Source organism: Protopterus annectens, chromosome 4.part0 (assembly GCF_019279795.1).
Source record: "Protopterus annectens isolate FY-2018-M chromosome 4.part0, PAN1.0, whole genome shotgun sequence".
Taxonomy (NCBI): domain Eukaryota; kingdom Metazoa; phylum Chordata; order Ceratodontiformes; family Protopteridae; genus Protopterus; species Protopterus annectens.
This window is the reverse complement of record NC_056733.1, coordinates 1,541,351,890-1,541,364,205: the sequence shown is the minus strand read 5'-3', so window position 1 is coordinate 1,541,364,205 and position 12,316 is coordinate 1,541,351,890.

The following is a 12,316-nucleotide window of genomic DNA, read 5'->3' as shown; positions in this document are numbered from 1 at the left end:
ACGTTTAAATCCAGTTTATATGGCTGATAAAATAGACCCAGCAACTTGAAATGGAAAATGCTCAGGGTCACCCAGTAAGACTATAACACAGAAGGGGAACCTTTTGGACTTATCCATTCCAACAATGGAATATTAGTTATGCAATAGAGAATAGACCTCTACAATGCTGACTGCAATTAAATAATGTCTTAATGGGGTTTTGTAAGTACTGGTAATAGGTTGGTAATAGACTGTCCCAATATGTATTAATTTTGTTTTATATAGTTAGGCTTCTCACTTAACCTCGGGAAGCCACCAGTGTAGCTTGAGGTGCAACATGCATGCAGACTGCTGTGTCAGTGTATGCTCCTATCAAATTTATTGCTTGTCAGTAGTCTAATAAAACAGTGCCTTATAAAAAAGAAGGAAAGGAAATGAAAACATAGAGAGAGGAATAAGATATTCTCTGAAAAAATGACAGGCAGGTTGCATTGCAAGAAAGGTATCGGGTCCTCACTATCAGAATGATGACAATTGTCAAAAACACTTCTGTGTGTTTATATGGACCAAATCACAGCTATGGGTGATGAAAAACATCTATCGATCCTGATCCTTGAGGATTACCTAGATGAAAGAGCTAACAAAAATAATAAAAATGTCTTAATATGCCAAAATGTGTGTAAGGGGACGGCAAGCATTTGATATAATGTAAACAATGAAACATTTACCATCTCAGTCTCAAACATTACTGGCCTTTCTTCAAAAAATACTGCCTTAATTATTGAAAAGCACAATTCCTTCATATCTGGTTTAAAATAGATTACGCCTGTAATGATTAATATGGGTTGTCTCAGCAAGTAGGCAGATTTTTGCAACAAAGCTGGAGTCAAAGCTTTGTGCTCACCAATGAATAAAATAATATCTGAAATGAACTGCCACTTTAATTCCAGAGGACAAAGACAGCAGAAGCTGAGAGACTTTTGCTTTATTCACAGACTGATCCCTTATTAGACATAGACTTACTAGACAGCTGATGTTTGAGATGGTTATTAACAGACTCTTGGACCCCTGCCCAGTTCTTAAATCATACTTTCTGTTTATAAAATCAAACTCTTGAACATTCACATTAATATGTGAGCTTCATTATGATTTTTTTAATTTTCACTGGAAACTTTGTAACAGTTCAGTTCACAATGTAAGAGCCATGAAACCCATCTACTGACTCTGCATGTTACTGTGCATAAATGACTTTAGCAGTATGCTGGCAGAGTACTGAGACCTGCAGCTAACGTCAGATTTATTAATGACAATGATGTATCTGCCCTGACTGACAGTAGCTGTATTCTGACAAATTGTGAGCTATGTATTGGCCTGGAGGTTAAGTAGTATATGACTAGCCATGAGGAGCACACTGTTGGGACAGAAACAGAATGTTAAATGTAGTTCATATTGCTATTACTATGTCCTGACTGTGGAGATACAGCCAAATGAATTAAATAGATAATGAAAGTGTTTTAAATTTAGTTTGTACTAATCTTGATAGTCTACTAATCTAAATAATGCTACTAGATGTAACATTTCAATTTATGAGCTCATAGTATTTTATAATTACACAGTAGTTTTATAGAAATGTCATTGTTTAAGGTACTGTTTGCAGACAGATAGCACCATATAATTGGAGAGTGTTTTATATATTAAATTTTGTTTAAGATATACAGAATATAAAATAAAGGCCGCAGAATATAAAATCAAGTGCTCTTGAATTCCAAGCTGTTGTCTTTTATTAAAGACTTATATTAAAGACACAGTATCTGAGCATTAAAAGGTTGATACATACTTTAGAAAAATGCATTTAGTTGAAAGATTATTTCACGCGTACATCAAAAAATTGGATTGTGTTTTATGCAGTACAAAAATAGGATGCTTTATTTTTTAACTGTTTGTCATACATTGTTGGAGTCTGTTTTTTCACATTGGTCTCTTTGCAAGTTAAGATTGATGTATTTGAGGGGGGGGTCTATATCATATGTGTGAATCGCACAAATTGCGAACGCTCATAATATCAAATGTACCAGACCTTGAAGTGCTTTTTCTGAGATCACAGTACAGTGAAGAATGAGATATTAGCCCTTTCCTCACTGTAGTGCGATCTTGGAGTTGGAATATATATTTAGCAAGGGGTGTGGGGGGCACCCCCACAATAGGAAGTTGAAGGTCCGGTATGTTCGATATTATGAGCGTTCGCAATTTGTGCAATTTGCTCATATGATATAGACCCTATTTTAGGATAGCTAACATTTCTTTGGATGGCTTTCCCTTCATTCCAAAAAAAAACACATTCTGGCATTACTTTTGTCATTATATCTTCAAATATTTCCTGTAGAGTATTAATAAACCTTTTTTCCATTATAGGACTGGTAACCAGTTTTAAAGCATTCTTTTATTTATTTATTTTTTCTTTCTAAATAAATCTAATAACTCTTGCATGTATTTGCTCACATTATATTCTGTTTTGCAAACATTTAATAATGCAGAAAAATATTTTTGCCCTAACAAACTCATTTCTTTATAAAAACAACAATCACCATTTCCTGGTACACTATTATCTAAACCTTCTTTTAGCACTTCATCTCATTCTTCTACTGAAATGTTCTTGTACAATAATTTGTTTTCAACTGTATCACTTTAAATTTCTATTTACTTTTAATTTCATGTCCATTTTTAAATACAAAACATTTACACATTATAATATTATTGCCATAATGTTTACTTTACCCTGTCTTGTTCTCCACATTCATTAATTCTTAAAGTTTTCCCTCCTCTTTCTTTATTGTTGCCTAATAATGTTTGACTTTTAGCAAATACTATTATCTGCATACTAATGATTGCCTCTTCACCCAGTTATGTTAAAATATTTATTTTTTAAAGACTTCCCAAATGATTTGTAAGTCTTTTACAAGCATATTTTATTATAGTTTCTCATCCTTATACAAATTAGACTCTAACTGTAATATATATATATATATATATATATATATATATATATATATATATATATATACATCACAATAGTAAAACACATAAAAGCAAATAATCCAACAAAAATGTCACAGGATACCTCCTCCTTGAAAAGAACCAGACACCAGGCAGGGTAAGGTTATAAGCGCTTTCGTTCCCTTTATTCACACTCAGTACAAACGGAACTTCATCAGATACCTTCCTACCTCAGAACAGATGCAGTTCCATTTGTACTGAGTGTGAATAAAGAGAACAAATGCGCTTATAACCTTACCCCGTCTGGTGTTTGGTTATTTTCAAGGAGAAGGTATCCTGTGACACACACACACACACACACACACACACATATATATATATATATATATATATATATATATATATATATATATATATATATATATATATACATTGTGTGTGTGTGTGTGTGTGTGTGTGTGCATGTGTGTATCTTATATGCTCCCCACAATGCTGCCCTGCTTTAAAAGAAGCAAATCCTTTATAATTCTCACATAACTTTATCTTTTCATCTCTCACCTCCCATAATTCTAAATATATAGCTGCCAATTGATTTATTAATTTACTTTCTCTAATTACTTATGTTTTATTCCAAGTGAAGCCCACATGGTGAAGTGATCAGGAAAATGTTTTATCTTCTTCACTATGTGCATGTATGAAACAGTAAATCTCAATTTCCATTTATCTTTTCAATACATAAACTGCCTATCTCTTCCAACTATTAGCTGCTAACATTTTGTAAGGTCTTTTTACCTTTTCACATCTTATGTCAATCAGTAAGTAAACCTCCTAAGAAGACAGCTGACCTTTCCAGCTATCCATGTTTATTTACTTATTTATTTTTATGTTTGATAACTAAGTAGGTGGAGTGGTACAATGACCCATTTCAGTCACATTCCAGACACAAAGGCAAACGTAGTTCCGAAAAATAAAGTATATGCAAAACTCACACACAGGTAAATGAGCTATATGTCACAATAGTCCAAGTAACAAACATAAATAAATATGCTACAGTTTCACATTTTCAAAGGAATATTTACTGAAATATATGACTTATTAACAGCTTCAAATAGATTACTTTCACCTTAACATTTGTATATGCCTAACAAAGCAATTAATTTTGGTGGTTTTGTATTACTTTATAAATCTAAAATCATTGCAAGTCCTGTTTTAATAAATGCATAATCTAATGCCATTATATCAGAGTTTAATAATGTTGCAGTATAGAACATGAACCTGTTCCAAACGTCTAATGTATCTCGTTTCTCCACAATAATTTAAATAGTGTTAACATCCTAAATACCTTACATCTAATAAGCATTGGCAAAAATCTGTTTAAACCATTGTAACACAGCCAATCTTCTGATATCATTTGAATGCAATTAAAATGTAGTAAAACATTAGTATCCTTTACATTTTCTTCTTCCTGTGGTTTCCCTCTTTGCCAACAGAGTTAAGTTCTATACAGGTGTTAATGTTCACAACTCCCTCTCTTTCTTCTCTTTCAATTTGTGATATCACAAACTTATTACGTATTTGTTCAGAAGAAATATCATGTTCATATGCTATACATTTTGTACTACAATATTTGTAGTATGTTCATTTTTTTTCTTTTTTCAATAAATATTTCCTGTTCTGAATTCACTTTGTTTACATTCAGACACGATTGCTGTTTTATTAGCCATTTAGGAGCAGGATAGCAGCGCGCCATGCATATTAATGAAGATGAGCTGCCTGAGCTCCTAATCTTACACGGGGTGTGTAAGAGTGCAGGGGGCATGTCTGAGAGCAGACCTCTCAGAATATATATGCCCCTGCAATGAAGAACAGAAGAGTAGTAATAAAAGAATGAGCGAGACTGCTCATAGGTGTTCACATAACCCCAGCAACACCCCCTTACGTGTACAAGGGCAATAGTTAAAACAATAAATATAAACATGTATTTTTTTATGAAACAGATTAAATTTAATCGTAGGTGCATGGGTTTGGCCATCGGTTAGCTATGATTAATGCAGCTTAAATGGCACAAGAGAATAAAAAGCGAGATATATGCAAATGAAGCAAAACAGCAATAGTGTAGTGGGCAGAGCATTTGCATTATGAGCAGTCATTCTCGGTTCGAGTCCCACTCTAGTACATTCCATTTTCCAAGTCAAATCACTTTATGACCAATATTGTTAGTTGCATAACCTACTAAATAACATAAATTTGTGAACTGGAGTACTGCATTAAATGCAGATGTGTGGTGTCATTGTCATAATGTTGCTAGGTCCACAGATCATCACAAGTGCCCCATATAGTATAAGTACACATGAATCAGGGATACAAATGGAAGGTAAAATGTGTAATGAATGATAACTCCATACATTTTCCAAATCCACCACCTTCCCAAGAACCATTACTGTCTAAATGAGTGTGTTGTTAAGCAGGTATAAGTACTAGTAAGCAAGAATAAGAATATGTAAGCAGTAGTAAGTGGGAGTAAGCATATTTAAGCAGTAGTAAGTGGGTTTAAGTCCGGTTGCACGGGAGTAAGCAATGCGCAAACAGGTTAAGCAATATTGAGGCTAACTATCTGTAAGCATATTGAACTGGAGGTTAGCATTGCTTACTTTTGCACAAACATGCGCAAACCCACTTACAATTGCTTAAAAGTGCCTTAATTACTCTGTATGCAACAGCCCCTTTTCTGGCCAGAAACAAAATAAACAGCCTTTCAAGGTCTTGAACCCAGGACCCTGTACACTATAATCACAGTAGTTAACCACTAAGCCATCATAGCAGTATATAAGATTGAGGTATCACCAAACAAATCCTCACTATAGGAAAATCAAACTGAACATGTGAAAGGAATTAATATACAGTCTTATGTTGTATAACCTACTACATAACATACATATGTGAACTGGAGTACTGCAGTAAGCCCAGATGTGAGGTGTCATTGTAATAAAGTGTTGAAATCCCCTAATAAACACAAGGACCCCATACAGTGTATGCACACATGAATCATGGATACCAAACACATATATAACATGTAATGAATACTAAATCAATGCCAAAAAGCAAATATAATGCAAATTAAATATTAAGCAATGCTAAGCATTGCGCAGTCCAGCTTAGTAGGTGTAAGCAATGTGTAGGCCAGCTAAATCAAGTTGCCCATTGGTATACCCTTTAAACAATGGCAAACTTAAGTAATCAGGTTTGCCCACAGCTTAGCAGTTTCAAAACCCTCCAATCATGGCAAAGTGTGGGAAATTGCCTTATTTAAACCTAACAGGTGGGAACACATCTCATAACTGGTTGTAGCTTCCCCTTGTAGGCACTATGTCTGGAATGGGTTTGCACTTTTGGGTGCAGTGCTGGGGCATCCAGGAGTCCAGAGTCATGGCAGGACTCATTGTGAAAGACCATGAGCAGAGATTGTTGCAGGGCCAGTACCAGGGTTCTCAATATAAAGCGGAAGCCTGGGACCATCTCTCCTGTGACCCCTCCAGTGCCACTGGCATAACCCGAACTGGTGAGCAGGTCAGGCATCACTATGCTGATCCAAAGCAGTGAAAGGGGGATCTCTTCGATCAGTGGATCCAAGAGGCTAGGAGTACAGGGGAGGTCCCAGCCATGTGTAAGTATCACTCCACTACCTTTTTAATAATTGCAAGCTCATGTATATTATGGATAGGTATGGCTAAATATTCCTATTACATCTTTCACAGTGGCAAGTGAGCAGGTTGCGAACCAGGAAGCCCATGGATGTCACTTGGAGTGGTTGTAACGCGAGGCAGGTTAGTAATACTCTTGCATGTACTGTCATAGGAAATAAATCTAAAAGTAGTAGTAAGTTAATTGCCTGTATAAAACCTGTATTGTTTAAGGCATGTACTGCATACAGCAGAGAACATGGCATCAAGAGTCTCATATAGGTTGTATGTAAATAAAAGCATAATAGCCTGACAACAAAGGTCAAACTGCTGGACTGCATGTGTGTACTCTGGTATCATATGGTAATGTAAATTTGCAATCACTTAATAGTACTGTTGTATTAAGCACTGTTACCCACATGTGCACCATAAATAAAATGTGCAAAAATGTCTGTATATGACTGATGTAATCCCAAGAGGTCATATAGTACAACTGAGAGAGACATAGACAGAAAACAGTGAAAAGACAGACAACAAAATCCAAACAACACATGCAACTGAGACGTCCACTGTTGTCTTTCTAGCACACACAGCTATGGTTTGAATCCTGAGAGTGGTAGCAGGCTGCATACAGAATCATACCCCACAACTGTACAGATATGTCCAGAATGTCCAGTAAATCAGCCCATATCTGCTGCCTGTCACCCTGTCCACCTGGGAAATCAGTGGGATTATCCCAGATGTTTAGGCAGCAAACAAGAAACACAACTCATTGTCACACATCTATAAGAACAAACATGTCACTCTAGCAGCACCCCAAAATGTTATGAGAGAAATAAGCCAAGTATGTCCCATCTACACCCCCATGTTATCAAGCTGTGACCACAGTGTGTACAGTAACAGTGTGAGATGTATGTGCATAAAAATAATGTGGAATCTGGTAATTTGTGTGGTAATATTCAGGTAGTGCTAGCAAACATTGCTCCCACAGGTCCATCAGATACAAACACTGTGCCTAGAAATAAAAGATTGATGCCCTGTACTGGTACTGTTTACTCTGGTATTGTATGGCATTTGAGTGTTGCAGTTGCTCTGAATAATAAGGTATCACTCATCACTGTCACCCACACTGTGCTACATAATATAACTGTCTAGAAAATCCTGTATAATATTGTTGTATGTCACTAAAGGTTTAAAAGGGCAATAGTCTAAATATGTCCCGGTTCACCTGCATGTGGTCAAGACATGCCCAGATTCTGTGCAAAAAGAGATGGACAGATATGTGCATAACATCAACCTGGAATCTAGGAGTATGTGTAGAAACAGTTAGTGTTAAACAATTCCTCCACAGGTATACCAGATAAGAGGTGTATACTGCATGTAAAACCAGTTCATGTATATAGTTGTCAACAGCCATACCACTGTCAAAAGTAAGGCAATAGGGTAGTGTACTAATACTTGTAAGGTACAGATGACAGCACAGACTAGGAAAGTAATGCAAACTACAGGAATATACTAGTTGTTAATTGACATCTTTCTCTCCCCCTCACCATATCTGCAACAATAAACTAAATACCCAACTCAATTGGTACGTGCTGACTTAACGGTAATGTTGGAACATATGTCCAATTGCTTGATAATTATTTAAATCTGTTTCTATGCATGTGCTATGTTGAAATACTCCCACATTGGTGGCATGGTGCAATCAATGTACCTGCATGCTGTTGTAATTACCACTGTGGTCCCATATATGCATGTGTTCTGTTTGCTATGCAACTGTTCCATATCTGGTGTCTGGGTTAATGGGAATATCTATGCGTGCTGTTATACCTAATCCTGGAATGTGTTGACTACTACTAACCCACATATGTTGATAAAACATAAACACCTTAGCACGTATGGGAATGTGGGTCCCAGTGGACCCACCTGTCCCACCTCAGCTGGCCATGGCACCGGTCACCAGAACGTCTGGGGCCCAACCCGGGACCTCCTCATCTGTTGGTCCTGCACCACCTTTGAGTAGAACCGCCTCTGCGAATGGGGCTCACCCCCCCATCTGGGATCGGGTGCGGACAGGAACCTGTCACACATTGCCAGGTCCAGGTCATGGTGTGTAGCAAGCTCAAACAGCAATTTGGAGATCTACTATGCCAGCTTGAGGGCCGCCTGTCGCAACTAGAGGGTTGGCCTGGCTCTCTGAGTCAGGCCCCAGCACAGCCACCTTCAGGGATGTGAAGGTGCAGTGGTGACTACCCATAGGTGGGGACCTCAGTCCCACTGTTTCCACTAGGGGGATCATGGGCTTCCAATTCCCCAACATCCCACCCCATCAAGGTGTTTACCCCCCACATGTCATATACCGCTCATGTATGCATCTTGTTTGTCTTGTCTGTTAACCTACCCAACCTACCTCCCAAAATATACCTACAATCCCTCCTTAACCTCCCACTTTCACCTGAAAAAAAGAGCAATCTGTACCCCTCAAAAAATCTCACCCCATACATAGCTGTCGATTTCGCACACATGTCCACTGGACACATGCAATCTGGTCTAATTGGCTTCACAACATATTATTGTTGTCCACACCCCTCTCTCAGGGTTTGAGAGTACAAATCTATCCCCAAATTCAGTGTATATGCATAGCTGTTGCTGTAGAAGACATGGGCAGCTATGGACCTTCCCTACACCCTTCGTGCACATCCCTAGCTATTTTCTCTACTGTCTTTCCTTCTTTGTGCCCCTTTTTCACGACTTTCCTATCAACCCTTTTTTCTTTTCTTTTAAAAAAATTAACATGGGGGTAAGCAAACACTTTTAACCAGCAGTAAGCGGGTTTAACCTTGTTTGCATGGGGTATGAAATGCCTACACAGGTTAAGCAATTGAGAAGCTAAATCAGTAAAAGAAAATGTATATATATATATATATATATATATATATATATATATATATACATATGCATACATCCATAGATATATATGTCTACATATATATGTCTATATATATACAGCAATATATATATATATATATATATATATATATATATATATATATATATATATATGTATATACAGATATATATCCATAGATATAAAAGAGAACATAACGAATATATATATATATATATATATATATATATATATATATATATATGACCACATGCACCATTAATGGGGGTGGGGGGCCCAAGCAACATATGTCTTGTATGTATTGATATCTCCCCCCACAGCCAAACAGATCTGCCCTGCAATACAATACCAACTGTTGCAAATCCCATAACCAAGACCTGACACAACATGGGCACAATATGTTAACAGTAGCCATCACACCTGTATGATGTCAGGCTGTTATCAATAACATATCATGCAGTACAGTCTGGCTACCATAGGGAATGTACAATGTGGAAGCAATAAACATTCCTAAGCTACATATACACATACACATATATGCGGATACATATAGATATATATATATATATATATATACACACACACACACACACACACACACACACACACACACACACACACACACACACACACACACACACATATATATATGTAACTACACATACACACACAGAGATATGTATAGGAAGATACATATGTAGAGGGTGCACACCATACGGAACAGCCAGTATGCCTACAGTTGCAACCTTACCAACTGGACACTGTATGAATCACCCAAACAAATGACAATTGATGCCTGCAAAATATACCCACAGGGAGGTCAAAGGATATAACACCACACACAGGTTTGCATACATGAGAAAGATTTATTTGTCTACTATTACAGTTGTATATGCCATGTCATATAGCTGTTTAGACTCTGAAATACATATAAACAGACTAATGCAACTGTCAAACAGATACATTAATACAGTATTCTGGGAAGCATTACATATGTTGCTGTCCAGGCCAAGGCCTTCAAGTAGTACAACAGTAAAGACAGACTGGGCCACAAGACAGCAATCAATCCACAGCAAGTAATGGAGATATATATTCCAGCAGCCTCTATCTACACTCTGTACACAATCTCTAGGGGGTAAAGACCTCAGATGACACAATGGGATGTATCTGTTACATAAGGCATAACTGAAACCATCACAATCACACTGACAAACAGAACAGTCTGTATGGCAGAAAGCAGTAGGCCTGCATTTACTCAAGGTGAATTGTATTGTAGTGTACATCCAGATACCTTAAGGCAGCTTGCCCCTGATACCCCACTTATTGTAACAGCCTAGTTTAGCTATGGTGCATCCCCCCATAGACTGACATACAGGGTCATATACCACTGTTACACACACTGACCTCTGGACTGCATAAGGGCACGCATGTATTGTGCAGATGAAGCCCACATATATATGGACCCAACCCCACAATATCTGTGGGGATCACAACAGTAGTGGAATGATGGCAGGAATGGCAGCATGACATACTCACAGGCCACTACATAACCCCTGACAGCATGTCATATGGACAAAGCCTGGTATGTAGGTGGAGAACAGAGGCTGGAACACAGGCCCATGTGTGAAATAGTAATGTCATACACTAAGCAAGTCACTGGTGTTACAGGATAGTCTACAACATACCCTTAGTCAGGAATATGAAGACAGAAGCACAAATGGATGTAGCCATGTACTGCAATCAACACACCCACACAGCCATTGATATATCTGACACAAGACCTGTGTGGTGGACAGGCAAAACATAACAGGCACACCTCTGGCCATCAAGTTGATAGGCACATAGCTGAGAGCTATGCAGGCAGACTGCAGTCCGTGTTAAACTAGTATGTACACACAAACCCTGTAACACTGGTGCTATACAATGCATACAACAACAGTACTCACACTCTCTGTTTATAGTTTTGGAACCTCATACAAATATGTAGCTGGCCTGAGTGTGCAAATCTTCTTGTAAGAGGTATTCCTACCTGCTGTCTGTAACACTGCTGCCCACACACAGGAAGGATGTCCACCATACAGGAAATGTAAAGGGGCCACGCCCATATGATGTAGGGAGTTATAGTAGTAGATTGCCATGCCAGTGGCAATTGGAAGTACTAGACAGCTGGCTGCATGCAGATAGCAAGTGGAGGGCACTGATTGGTGCAGAGGCCATCAACTTATCATGTGCATCACCCACAAAAGCTATGCTGCAATCTATAGCAGGCAGCTCAATCCACTTACTGGAGAGAGAGAGAGAGAGATAGAGAGAGACTCAGAGAAATAAAGTGAAAGAGAAAACAAACATAAAACATACAACAGCTCCTGAACCGCAACAACACCAGAAAGTACAACAAAGGAAGCAGGCTAAGGAGTGAAAAAAAAATTATCTCCTACAAGGATACTATCCACAACAAACCTCATCCCCACAACATGTATGTGAAGAATATATGTATGTAATTGACTGTAGTACCTCATCCATAATACTGGGGTAGATGATGTGGAATGATATACATATTCTATAGGGTGTTGCTGTGCTGAACAACTGCTATGGACATTATAGTCTGTCCCTGTGGGTAGTGGGCCATACCCGTCAACTGTGTAGAGCAGCACCAACTGACAATATAGTGTGTGGTTTGTAATGGAAGGGATGTATATTACTGTGGCCAATAGCTGGTGGTGGACGTAATGCCATAATGATGGACATGTGGGTT